Here is a 13,923-nt window from a genome sequence, read left to right on the forward strand (position 1 = left end):
CAGGAAATTAAGGCAGTGTTTGAAGCCAATGTATTTGTCATGTCTTACCCAAAGATGTATCATTACAGCAGCGCAGGTAACTGTTATGAGGCAAACTAATGTGCCTCAGAGGAAACATACACAGCAGCAATGTTTCACTTCTTCCTAATCAAACACACTACTGCCATCAGGAATATTATATATTTGATTCCACATTTATTCACAAAGTTGTTTTTTTTTCAGACTTTAAAATATAATTAGCAATCAAATATGACACACACCTCCTCTAATTCCAGTTTTTACATATCAAAATTAGGAATGTACACTTCTGGATAAAGCACAATTTATCTTGATAACGTATGAAGGAATGTCCATTAATTGTTAGCCCATAAAGAAAAATCCAAAGTGTAGATAAAAGAGGCTCTGCCCAAAACAAAACCAAAACAGACAGAACAGTTGCATAGAGTATAAAGACGACAGCTCTCTCCTTCGCCATTGTGTCAGCCGACACACGGAGCTGTCCAATCGCAGTGCAGTATTATTCACTGCTGTCGTGGGTCTCACATTCACGCGTCTTTTGAGTCCTAGCAACTAAAACAAAACATCAAACTGAACATCAGCGAGGGCTAAAACTCAAATTGAAAGCAACCTAGATAAGGGAGAGCCTATATGTTAGTTATAAAAATGCAATGCCTGTCTGTATAATATTATGCACAGACATATACAACATACAAAAAAAAATCAGTCGTAGAATTAAAAAAAATTGCAGCATTGTAGTGCTATGCATCATCTTTCTTAGCCCATGGGCTTCCACAGCCACAGTTCAAAATGATGTTTTTGCAGCTAAAGCACCAAAAGGTCTTCACAAAACGTCCAGGTGGGTCAAAGTGTTCCACAGACATGGAAACAAGATCCATCAAGTTGCACACAGACAGCAGCATCCTTGTTTACAGCAGCTGAATGGCAGCAAGCCGTGAAAGACGAGTCCTGCCGTCTCCCCATTGTGTGTTCTGTCCATTTTGGAACCCCGTGGCCACCAACGTTTATCTGCGAAAGGGAAAAATGACATTAAGATGCAGCTTTGATTCATCTCAGTGAGTCAAAGCATACACTGAGGACAATCATGTGAATGTCAGAACAATTATTTGAGACAATGAAAAGTGAATTCCAATAAATTCCAGTTTAGGAGAATCAAAGAATGGCTTGTCTTTTATTTTAACAAGAACAAAAAAAATCACTTATACAGGGTTATTTATTGTGTGACCTGAATCAGGCTGAGGAAAAACAAAAAACAAATACAGCTGAAGGGATTGAGGGTGAAGTTGAAAGGCCTTAGCAGGAGCCTGGTACGCTGCAAGCTGCTAATGCAAAGAGGAAGCATGTGACAATCCCTAAGCTAGGCTCACTCGACTTCAGAAAGCTATGAAACCCACATTTTTGTTTCATTTTCATGCAGCTCAGACAAGCAACTTAAAATCTTACAGAGGGTGAGCAAGTTCAAAATAAAGAAACCAACATAGTTGCTCAGCTTATATGCAGAGATCAACAATCACCGTGCTAATCAACATCACCTGAGCTATTAGCATGCGTCATATTAGCTGTGGCATTTTATACTGCAGTTCTGCTCTGAGCACAGCCATGATGGTGGGGAAGGGTGGCTGACAGTGGAGTCTGCTAGAATAAAAAGCAGTTTTGGGTATTGGTGTCACTTTGAGTTATTGGCATCATGGTCTTGCTTTGTTGAGAGAACTACAGTGAATAAGCTCGTTAATGGTAAATTTACAGCCCCAGCATGTGGCCTAATAAAATCAGGGGATAGAGAGGATGATGAGAATGATTGTCATTGCTATTTTGTGTGTGTGTTCAGGAGTGTTTGTGTGAGGAGGATGGGAAGTGGGGTGCAGTCAGAGAAAGAGGGGAGAAAAGTGGAAGGCGCCGGTAATTAAGAGTCTAAAAGAGTGTGAGAGAGGCACACACCCTTCAAAGCAAACTTTGCGCCTAGATTCCCCTCTTTTTTCTATGAACCCCCCCATCCCTCTTCACTCTCGCTTGCTCTTTACTTGTCTCTCCTCACTGAATGAATAGCTACCACAGTGCCATGGTGTCCCATCTAGCAACACCCCCCCTGCATCCTCTTGCCTTTCTCCACAGTCCCCCCTCCAGCATGACTCTGAATAGGGAGCCGAATTGAGCAAACAGTCGGGCTGTCAGCTCAATAGGAGGTCTGGCCATGAACTTGAAGTCCTTCCCAGGCCCCCAGCCTCACATTAGGATGGAAGGGGTGGTGATGTTTGAGGAGACAAGAGGAAGGAGAGGATGGTGGTGATGGGGGGTTACAGCCAGACTTTTTGGGGGCCCCTATGTGCCAGTGTTGGGGAGACCCCTGACACAGAGTTTCCCAACGCTGGCGCTCTTGCTGGAGCAATGGGGGTTGGGTGCCCCAGCTGCCTGCAGAACCCTCCCCTCCTTCTATAGCACTCAGTCTGGGCAGGAGGGGTTGGTGGTGGGGTTGATGCAGACAGAACACTGTCTGCACCCTGCCAAAGCTCTTCTAGACCCACTCTCTCTCTCACACACACATACACAGGAACAGAGATCCAGACACAAGCTGCTGGCTGTGCCCACCCCCTCTCCTCAATCAACTCACGGGCCTCCCAGGCTTCTCATCATCTCATTAGCCAACGCCAGCCACTCCACTGTCTACTGTTTGCATTGTTTTGGGCTCTGCATAATTTACACAGTAAATTGAGAACTGCCCCTGTCCCTTTTGCTCAATCTACCACCTGTTTATGGAGGCAGTGATTAGTGCACCCAGTTTGACACAGTTACCAAAGAACTTATCAGCCAAGCCAAGCAACACTTGAAGAAGCTGCCTTGTCAAAAATGTTAATGCAAAATGCTTGGCATGACCTAATTTGAGAACTGTTGATGTCTAATATTTAGTCTGTTAACATTTAGAAAATTATGGAACAAAAGTTTATAAAACGGGGAAGTGATTTTTTGACACACTTCAGCAAATTGATTCTTAAGGGTTTTCATAAGGTTTTCCTTAGGCACCAGCACCCCTCACAACCCATTAGGGATAACAGAATTGGATGGATGGATGGCTGGATGGATGGATGGCTGGATGGATGGATGGATGGATGGATGGATGGATGGATGGATGGATGGATGGATGGATGGATGGATGGATGGATGGATGGATGCTTTCCTGTCTTTTCATCTTCACCTTTATGTAGTGCAACCATTACTGTTAGGCAATTGAAGGATCCTACTGTAAGATTAGTACGAGTTAGCACTGATCTCCACATTACAGAGACAAAGAAGTGTTTCTTTGCAATCAGGGCAATGGTATACATTGTTAAATGATTGGCTACCTAACTCAGTTAGCCCAGCTGACACTAATTGATGTTTTGGTTGAAGCCGTTTTCAAAGTTAGGAGCTGCCTAGTTGAAATAATGTAACAAGTTTGCTTATTGAGAACAATACATGACTTGTCTAAGTACTAACAGAACTCAAATACTCGTTACTTGCTTTGAGTGTTTCCAGTATTATTGAACATATATTCTATTCTTGATCAATAAATCAAGAATATAAAATCCACTTAAGCTAACCTAGATTTTATGCAGTTCTTGTAAACAGCACCTTCACAAACCCTAACCTGCTCACCTATACTGTACTTGCGTTGCATTTCCAAAATGGCAGCTGTTTTCTTGTCAGTGTGTGCAAGAGAGGATGGCATGGCAATCCCCAAACAGGAAAACAAAACCTGCCTCTTCAAGGACAGATGCCCACAGCCTCCTGAGAGGCTGTGGGCATCCATCTCATTGCAGAGTGCTATATCACTCTGCAATGACAGCAGAGTGATATAGCACACATACAAAACATGCTCAATGCGCATCAACTCACCCTCCCTGCCCCCAAATCAGTGCTCTACGAGAATTGTTAACGAACAAATCGTTGCGAATTAAAACAGAGACTGTATTCTAGTGGCGAATGGGACCGAGGGTACTGGGTGATGGAGGAGGCTTGAACGGAGTGTCAGGGTGATGACGGCAAGAAAAAGCACAACAGCGGGCACGGTGGGCTTGGTCTGTTACCTGCAGTGACTGGTCTTTCCACTTCCATTTTATGCCAGCGTTGCTCTAAGATGGTGGCGTGGGCTGCATTTCGCTGTACAGGAAAAAGGGGCAGTCTGCTGAGGATGGAGTGGAGGAGAAAGAGAAGAGGAGGAGGTGGGAAGAGGCGATGCAGAAGAGGGCGATGAGAGAGGGAGGGCACAATCAACAGCAACCCCTCCTCCTCTTCTGTTTTCAGTCTTCTTTTGCCATCTTTTCTCTATGTGGCAAGGTACCCTGCAAAGAGAACAGGGACACGGGGTGTTACAGGTAAATGTTAACAATGTAGTTAAGCCATCAAAACAATTATGGACAGTTTTACAGAAGCATATGAACCAAGTTATGCATACACACTAATGCATGCATACACACACACACTTGCACATGCACACACACACACACACCTTTTCATGTCTGTTCTCATGGTACAGTCTGCCCCTGAGCATGCAAATGACTTTCATTATGCAAATGCATGCAAATCAGATCCAACCATCTGAGAATCAAGGGTGGGAAAGGAAAAAAAAAACTCGACAGAGACTGAATGAAAGAATGAAAGAGAAAAAGGGACGAGAGAAAAATCCATTCGAGTGGCAGGAGGCTGCGCAATAGGTAAACGATCTGTGGAAAACAGCAGTCAGCGAGCACAGTTAGTCTCTTTTATTTTGTCTATGATGCATTTTTGTTCAATTTTTACTCCAGTGTCATCATTCTGAAGGAAGTGTGTCTTACATTCATTGACACTACCTTACTTAAATTCAAGAGCACAGATGGCATTTTAAATTGTCAACCCACTCTCGTGACAATTGTAGTCAAGCACATGTGGAACTATTTCTGCATATTCAACAACTGTATAATTATACAGGTTTTCAGTTTATGCAGTCAACAGTTCAGCTAACCTGGATTTTTTGCGGTTCTTGTAAATAACAGTTGTAGTTTTGGTAGCCTTCTTAGGTAACTCAAAGATTGCACTCTCAGTTTGAAAAGTCTGGCGGTAGCTTTTCTCATAATAAGATGCTCTGCGTCTATGTCTGCATGGTGCAAAATAATAAGCATGAGAAGCTTAAAGCAAGCCATTAGCTTCAAAGCATTATTAGCACCACTACACACCAGCATATGTGGCTACCAGATGAAAGGACTTCATTCTTAATTGTTTTGAATCAGCATCTGTTTTGCCATAGACTTCTATAACCCACACCTGCACATGTAACCTTGAGAATGTAAAACCCTGCTGGCACAATTAAGTCAGCTGTCTAAGTTCAACATTCACACGCAGGTGGAGACTGTACCTCACAGGTTTAGCAACAAAGTTTGTGAACCCTTTTTCAAGGTAATCAACAAAGAAAGCAGACATTTTGCTCATACTCTAAGCCCAGCAGAAAAAGGATCTTCCATTAGCCAGCAGAGGAGGGAGCATGCTTTTGTTTCTGGGTATCAGAGGAGGAAGGCTACATCTGAAACTAGAATGAAGTGGTGAAACCAGGGGTGTCTTGGAGTGTGAGAGAGTTGAGGTGGGTAAGCTGGGAGGGAAAGGACTACAGGGGTGGGGTACTGCTGAATGATGGCAAACCTCTCCTAATTGGCACTTGACATTTTTTGCCATTGGCACTGGAGTGGGCCAGCTTTCAAGCCCTCTCTGGGTCCTTGTTGGAAAAGTGCCTTATGCAAATATGGCGAATGGGCTCTATTGTGAAGCCGCTGATATTAACAGCTCACACAACAATGAAATTGTGTGCTTACTCTGGACACGTAGGTGTGTGAGAGAGAGCTAGACAATAGCAACCAGAGCAGCTTCAGTCTGAACAGACCCTCTATCGGATGCTTTGCCAAGTCATTTCAGCAGAATGGGCTTTACAGAGGCTCTCAGTAAAAGCTTTATTAATGACTGAAACAAACAAATGCACACAGTGTTTTCCTCTGGCTCTGAAAGTGCCTCGTATTTGTAGTGTTACTGAATGGTTTGATTTATTTTCATTGAATGTACTGAAAGTGTGGCCAGGAAAGGACTAACTCCCGTTCCGAAAACAGTGAAACTGAAGTTTCTCCAGTGCTGTGCCACCCTCTCATAGTTTGTTGTTCTCTATATATTCACTTCCTTTGGGTCAGTCCTACATATTAAGAATGCCTTTGGAGAAAAGTCAGCAAATCATATTAATCAAACAGCAAAAGCTAAATGTACAAGCAAAGCAAAGCCTTACTCTGTGGACAGGAACAGCAAATACACATTATGCAATACTTTCTTACTCAAGAAGGTTTGGATTATTAGTGCCGTTTGAAAAGACAGTGAAAAATTTCCTCTTTCTCTGAGTCCCATCGGGAGGCAAACAGAGCATCGAGTCAGACAACAGCAGCTACCCTTCGTGTGGTCTGAGCTCAGTCAAAGTACACCTGTTACTGCCAAGTTGCCAAACTTAATCTCCTTTGTCTGGTGAGGCCCATTGACTTTGCAACTGCCTTAGATACATTCATTTCTCTGTGAGCATAGAGGGGTGGAGGGACTGCCAATGTTGGAGAAAACAACAAGGTCTGGCTTTGCCCTCTGGCCCAACAGTGAAGCCATTTTCCAAGCCCTGTTGGTGTGTTCCATCAAGAGAAAGGGAGGAAGAGAAAAGGGGGCAAGAATCACTGGGTTGTATTCAGAAAACTGTCTGGCTGCTCGGACCCGGCAGGCCTGAAAGGAAGGAAAGGGGGCGCATTGTCCTTTGGTGACAAGTGGACTAGCTCTATTGACTGTAAAGTCTAGTGGCGTGGGGGTGAGCGGGACTATATCACAATGGCTGTTTTTCTAGTTGACACTTAGAGTCTAAATCTGCTTGCCTAGTGCATGAAGGCTAAGACAAACCCATCACCCACCTCCCTCTTTTTCATCTCCCTGCCTTTTTTCCCTCTCCATCATTTCTCTATGCTCCTTCTTTCTATTTTAGACAATACCAAGGGACACAGAAAAAAGAGAGCAAAGGCCCTAAGGTGGTTTTTCAGGAACTCTCCCTTTTCCACACCATTTTCAGGGAAGCAGAAGCTGAGATAGTCTCTTCTCTGTGGTCCCAGTGTGAAGTGTTAGTGATATAACTGTGCCACACACAAAGCAAAGAACAAAGCTTTTGCACCACTACATGTCTCTCCCAGGGCACTGCTTAGGGTAAAACCACAATCTGTCAGAGTTTGGTCTCCATTTAGTCTAACACTGCAACTGACCCAAAAAGTGAGGCAAAGTAAAAAGCTCTGCGATGTTAAAGAGTAAGTGGGGATAGGGCCTGGTATGTGATCAATTAATGCAAAGTACACCAGTTTAGACTTGACACCTGGAATAATCTTTACAGTGTGTGCAGATCAAAGCCATCTAATGCTCAAAAGTCTACAGAAAACCTTAGATATGGTGGCTTCATAAGTACAACAAAGAAGAGAATAAGGCACAACCTTGACGTTCAACAATAGGATGTCTTTGGCTGTCACTTTCTCTCAAGAACATTATTCCTCTACAGAAGCAGTTGAGCAGAGAGCTCAAATGTCACACTCAGCACCCGCAATGCAGCACGATGCCAAACACAACTCTGGGGCTTAAGTTGATTGACGTTGCAAGGTAAGGCTTGCCTGTAAGCTTTCAGGTATTTCACTTCAGTTGTGCACAACTGTTTAGAATTTATACCATATCAAGCTCAACATATCCAAACCCAAGGGGATCTTTCAGCTAAAACCTGTTGTAACAGCAAACCACCAAGTTAAATATGTATTACACTTTGAGTTCACTTAGAAAACTGGCACAGAGACCCAGGAAATGGTCCTCAGCAGCTTTTTTCAGCAGGGATGATCCTTTGACTTTGATGGGCAGAACAGAAATCACACCTTCAATCAGCCACCAGTAGCCTTGAAGTTGAAGATCTGATTGACCAATTACTCCTCACCACGAGCTCCACCGCAGAACCTTAAGGCTGAGATTGTTCTCCTTCACTCACTCATGGATTTCGTCACTGGGGGTTCTTTCTGCTTGATTTCCCCTGGACCACTCCCCTTGTGAGTTTTACACGCACACACATCAGCATCCTATCAAGCTTTTCCACATGGTAGCACCTCGTGGGATACAGGCCCATTCAAAACTGTGCCAACTGTCACGTCAAATCAAGCAACAGTCAGGACCCTAAATTAAACATCTTTTCAAGCAAAACATTGAAAAGGGAAGATGAAAAGGAGAAAGAAATCGACACTGGATAACTTAACAAAACGGGCCTCAAATAAATTCTGGTCTTTGCACTTAGGTTCCAGCAGGACATTGGGATAGCAGATTACCTCCGAGGGAGCATTCTTAAGTCACACAATCACATCTATGCTGGAGCATATGTATAATTCATAGCACCATATGCAGCTCCAATGATATTAAAGGGCCACATTTTTTCCACATTGCATGGTTACTTCATGCCAAAAATGAAAAAAAGTCACACTTAGATTAATGGGCACAAATGGACAGCCTATTTACCAAACAAACTCAATAATCCAGTGTAGAGTTTTTAAAAGACTTGTTGGAGTTTACTGGCTTTGGTAAATCTGTAAGGGTCTTTTTCTCCAAGCCATGTGATACCAAGGCTAAGCCCCTGCATACAGCCCTGCACACAAGGATCATGGGGCTTATTAGATTAATAGTGATTCTGTTGCACCAACCTTACTTCTATGGGTCACTGCCACTAACTGCAGTAAAATACACAAAATATACAGTGCAATATCACACTTATTACAATTTACTAAAGGAAAAGCTCTCTGAAAATGTGAAATTGGTTTAATTTGTAGACAAAATGTTGTACTTGCTTTAAATATGACATAGAGTACATGGGAAACTCCTTGATTCTTACCTTTATTTGATGAACGATCCATTCTCCTTTAAAATGCAGTCCATTTTTTCTCAAGTTAAACTTCTTGTGTATTTTTTTGATTTTTGATGAAAGGAGTCACTTTGGGTCTTGATGCCTTTCCAGGAGTGTAATGGGATTCTTGTTACTTTCGGTTATCTAGCTTTATGAAGAATGTACATCACTCATACAGCTAGATAACCAAAGATAACAATCAACCCCTAAGGCTACCCATCCTCTTAAACCCCAGGCCAAGAAACATGGGCCAATATCTCACCTAAAGACAGATAGGAAAAATGTTAACAAACATAAATGTATAGATTTTAAAATTGTATTATATCACAAATAACAAACTGAGTAAAAATCTATGCCACGTAACATATTCTAAGTGATACAAATCAAACAACTGTTAACTCCATGGAACAAAAATGTTAGTCTTCTGGCTTGAGCTCTTCTAATTATCCTTCAGCTCTCAGCATCCTTTAAATGTTCTGACCTCTCAGTTTATGATGTCACCAGGTTGCCTGTATCCCGCCTAAAATCCTCTCAACCAATTGGAAACCTCCCTTTGTCCACTAAACCCATTGATTGGTTTGGTGTATATCAAAAACCCTTCATGTCAAACAATCAGCAAGATGCACCAATTAAAACACAATTCCACCAGTTGTCAAACCAGTTCATACTGGCAATGGCTCCAGTCTTCCTTTCTCCGGTCTGGCGCCCATCCCTACGGTCAATATGCAATGCCCACTGAGTGGCTCTATGGGAGTGTGATGGCTTCAAACAGCACCCCCCGCAATGACCGAAATACATTTTTAAATTAAAAGAAGATCCTGGCTGTTTGACTACAAAAGAAACTGGTTTGTCTTCATTTACATTATCTGATGCCAAAGCAGTTGGCCGACGCTCGAGGGTGGCGCCTCAGGGAGGACATTAAGGTTTAAGGTCCATGGGCACAAGCATAGCAAAAATGTCTTCTCCAGAACGTAGAAATGTGCAGTTGCTTTCTATTCAGTGTGCAAATAATAAGAATTTTTATGTAAAAAAGAAAGGAAAAGCTAAACAGGCATATATACAAAAAAGCATCCCCAGATAAAGACAAAGCTGCACGACATACAGGCACACATTCATTTTCACACATGCCGTGATGGCACATGGCACAAGGCCCCATCTAATTAAAGCTGCTCTGTGTGCCCAGATCTCTGTTGTTGCAGGCTCCTCCCCACAAAGCACCAGCTCCAACTGAAGCTCTATGATTAGTGGCGAAGAAAGAGACGGACTGATGGAAAAGAGAAGAGTATAAGGCACAGATTATTCTTCCCAACAATTAGAACAACCCTGAAGATTTTTGACCCAACTGTCAATATGCAGAAATTATCCCAGACACTAACATGCCTGTTCACAAATGATCGATTTTCCAGACATTGTTGGTTCCCCAGGTTAGGTTCTGTTCTGCTGTGTTCTGAAAGCATGTGGCCTTTTTAAAAATGGATTGTTATGCCATTTGGTGGAGCATATTTTTTAAGGTGATTTATGTCCACGCACAAGGACAAAGCAAGGCCTTTGTACGAGTAAAATAATATCCCGAGTCACTGAATGCAGCTTGACTGACAGATGCACACACCACACCACACCACACACACACACACACATGCACACGCATGCACACGCATGCACACACATGATGCGTACACTCACATGTTTAACACATAATTACTCTTAAAATGAATACAGTAAATGCAGTCATACGCCACACAAAAACACACGTACACACACTCACTCCTGCATGAACACACACATTTTGAGTTTAAAATAAGAATGAAGTCCAATTAAAATCTAAAAATATTATATTGTTGATAAACAATATTGCATAGAATTTAAAGCTTCTGTTTTAGATTGATTCCAATCCTTTTAATATTATGATTGTTATTGCAACATTTTAATTATGAATAAACAATTTATTTTTATATTCTTTTATTTATTTAAAAACATAATTAAAGGCTGTGCAAAAATTTAAAAGATTTTTTTTTTGTTAATCCTGCTTTAAATATACATATATACACCAAACTAAATAACACTTTATGTTTAAGGTTTTGCTAATAATATTTTTTCTTTACATAGTAAATGCAACTTTCAACAGAAATTTGAGAAGTACTGGTTAGGTCTTGTAATGCAATCCCTTAAAAATTCATATTAAATGATTTCATTATTTATTTACTGAATGAAGATTCAAAGCGCCAATGGAAATGAGGTTTCCTGCTTTCTATCATTTAAACAAACCTAATCAGGCAGTGCCATTGGCCAAGACGTGTATGACGTCAGTAATTTCGGCACCTCTAATTGGGAAAAAAAATGCAAATAGTGCAGAGCTGATTAGCGGGAAATAAGTTCCTATTATGAAGCCTCGCTGGTTCTCATCTGGTTAAAGCCACATGATTTATTCTGAATCAATTTAAAGTTAAATTCTCAGAGTGAATGCTGCAATTACAGTGGAAGTTTTACGCTCATAACAAATAATTTTATGCACATTATTAATCATTATTTAAATACAAATACAGGAATTAGACGCAGACGCTGAGATAAGGAAAATCTGTTGACACACACTTTTGTTTTTTCTGCACAAGCTATAGGAGTGTGTGATACTTTCACCGTGTGTTTAAAAGAGAAGAGATGACCGATTCATATATTTTGTGGGAAAAAATGTACAATCAGCAATTGATTATTATTATTTTTCTTCCTTTTTTTGCATTACGAGGCAACATTTTTATATTTTTGCTAAAGTAACAGCACATATTTTGCCTCTAAAACATATTCTAATACATGTAAAACTACAGCATGAGAACAAACGTACTGATATGTCTAAAACTACACAGCATAGCTATTGTTTTTTCGTCTTTTTTTCTTGTAACTAATTCAAGCAGATTTCAGAGAACATTCCACCTGCTAACAGGAGCAAGTGGGTAAATTTATCTGGTACCGATCATCTAAAATGTGACTCATGTAACGCTGAAGAATGACCTTTGACGAAAAGCTGCGATCGTTTTGTTTTTGAAACAAACAAATGCTTTTATTGCAGACTTTATCCTATTAGAGCGGTCGATGCAAAGCTCTTTAACAAAGCTGGGCCTTAAAAAGGTCTTGAGCTGTTGTGGGTTTTTTTCTATAATATAACACACAGTGGGCGGTGCAACATCAGATCTCTAACATCCGCGGGATCATTCTTTTCTGTACGTGTGGTTATTGGGATTTATGTTTTGCTGTTCACGAAATGCTTTTATAAAATTCTTTACTTAATTATTAAATTAAACCAGATATCATATTCTTATGAAACGTATACATTCTGTTTCCAGATTCAGCCTCAGTCTGTTTGATTGCACATATATTCTCATGTTTATCACGCAAAACGATTCATTCATATTCTTATTATTATTATCAGCGTTCAAGTTTTTTTGAGACCTAAGGCGCACACGTGTCCACGGGGCAGGCCTGTCCACGGATCACACGTGTCCACTGGATATGTGGCCTTGTGAGTTCTTTATCCAACAACTATGGGGATGTGAACGCCGCCACTTTGTCTTATTACGCATGCACTGCAGGTCTGTCTGCTGATAAATCCTCACATCTGTGCCACATGGGCGCACAGGGTCCGTGCAGGGCTCAGAGTGGACAAAAAGGCACCATACTGTTTACCGTTTTTGCCCAGATTTAGTAGGTCTACCTCGTTTATGGGGCTGTGGTTACTTGCACATGCAGCTTTTGTTGAAGGACTGACCCTGCTAAGCATTTGGAGGTGTGATAGATGAAATCCTGGCTGAAGTGCATGTTGGCGTCTCTGAAATAACACTGTGAAAAAAAATAAGTTTTATTTCAAATTGAATACCAATAACACTTCCAATTAGAAGTTATTATACAGTTCCATCTTAACATCCTAACCCAGAGGAAGTTTTTAGCATTTTGCAGAGCCTGTGCCATATTCAATATGCAATTTAAAAATTGCTTGTATGAATCATTTGAATTATCGCCCTATATCTTTTCAGACTGAACATATAGCATCTCATGGGCGAACCAATATGCTGCCAACTTACAGCAGCTTACATCACTTCTTAAATTGCATCCATCAGCCCATCACCATGAAGCTAACAAAGACATAGAGACAAATTGATGCATTTAAATCCGGTGGTCTGCGCTTGTATTCGCCTGATGTTACATCCGGTCTAAAGACGCATGCTGCTCCGTTATGTGTGCAGACTGGCGTTGTACGCGGCGCTGATGCAAACCCGCTCTCCATCATTTTAACGGATATCCTGCAGAGCTTTCCACCTTGACGAAATCAAAGCTGATATTTCATACTCACGGCGCTGAACGCGAGCCGCTGCGGGATCCGCTCCTCTCCCAAACCGAGCAGCGAGCGTCTCGGAGGATGGAGGCGAAGTGATTCGCCGGAGGCTGGACCGCACGGTCTTCATGGCTGCGGCTGCCAGTGACGTCTCTCCGGCTTCATCCATTCAGCTTCTCTCCAGCGGGTTTTCCCCCTGTTTTATTATTGTCCCCATTATTTCATGTCGGAGGTGGATCTCGCCTTAACCCCCCCTCCTCTCCCTCCCTCTCTCTGTCCGCGCCGCTCCGCGCAAATCGCCATTCCTCACTTCGTCAGATGCGCTATGAACTTAAAAGATTCCGGCTCTAAAAACATATAGCACCACAGACAGAAGGCCCTCCCCTTTATGACACGATGCAGGTCTGTTTTTTTTTTTTTCCTTGTCTCCACCCTCTGAAAAAATGAATGCAAGCATGAATAAGCATCTCAAGTTATCAGAATCCCTGAGACTAATAATCAAATTAAACTTGCATTCCTCATGATGCCACGTTTTAGAATAAACCAAGATCATTGCGGTATATTACAATATAAAGATGTAAAATTTTATCTTAATATGCACAATAAGCACTAGAATCTTAATTAATTTCCCAATTACGCACAAAGCCGCTCAGTT

General features: G+C 41.7%; 1 long non-coding RNA gene across 2 annotated transcripts; it reads right to left on the reverse strand.

Moving 5' to 3' along the window:
• Positions 1–925: 925 nt before the first annotated feature.
• On the reverse strand, positions 926–13,571 carry LOC106953994 (uncharacterized). Of its 2 annotated transcripts, XR_001426284.1 has the most exons (4): positions 13,287–13,571; positions 8,936–9,209; positions 4,080–4,334; positions 926–1,026 (listed from the first exon to the last, which is right to left on the reverse strand). It is a non-coding gene; the product is annotated as an uncharacterized LOC106953994 (long non-coding RNA). The 2 variants fall into 2 exon arrangements; XR_001426283.1 differs by lacking the exon at positions 13,287–13,571 and having other exon boundaries at positions 8,936–10,750.
• Positions 13,572–13,923: the final 352 nt, after the last annotated feature.

This window comes from Poecilia latipinna, unplaced genomic scaffold (genome assembly GCF_001443285.1).
Source record: "Poecilia latipinna isolate Pla-1442-1.1 unplaced genomic scaffold, P_latipinna-1.0 Scaffold619, whole genome shotgun sequence".
In the NCBI taxonomy this organism is placed as follows: domain Eukaryota; kingdom Metazoa; phylum Chordata; class Actinopteri; order Cyprinodontiformes; family Poeciliidae; genus Poecilia; species Poecilia latipinna.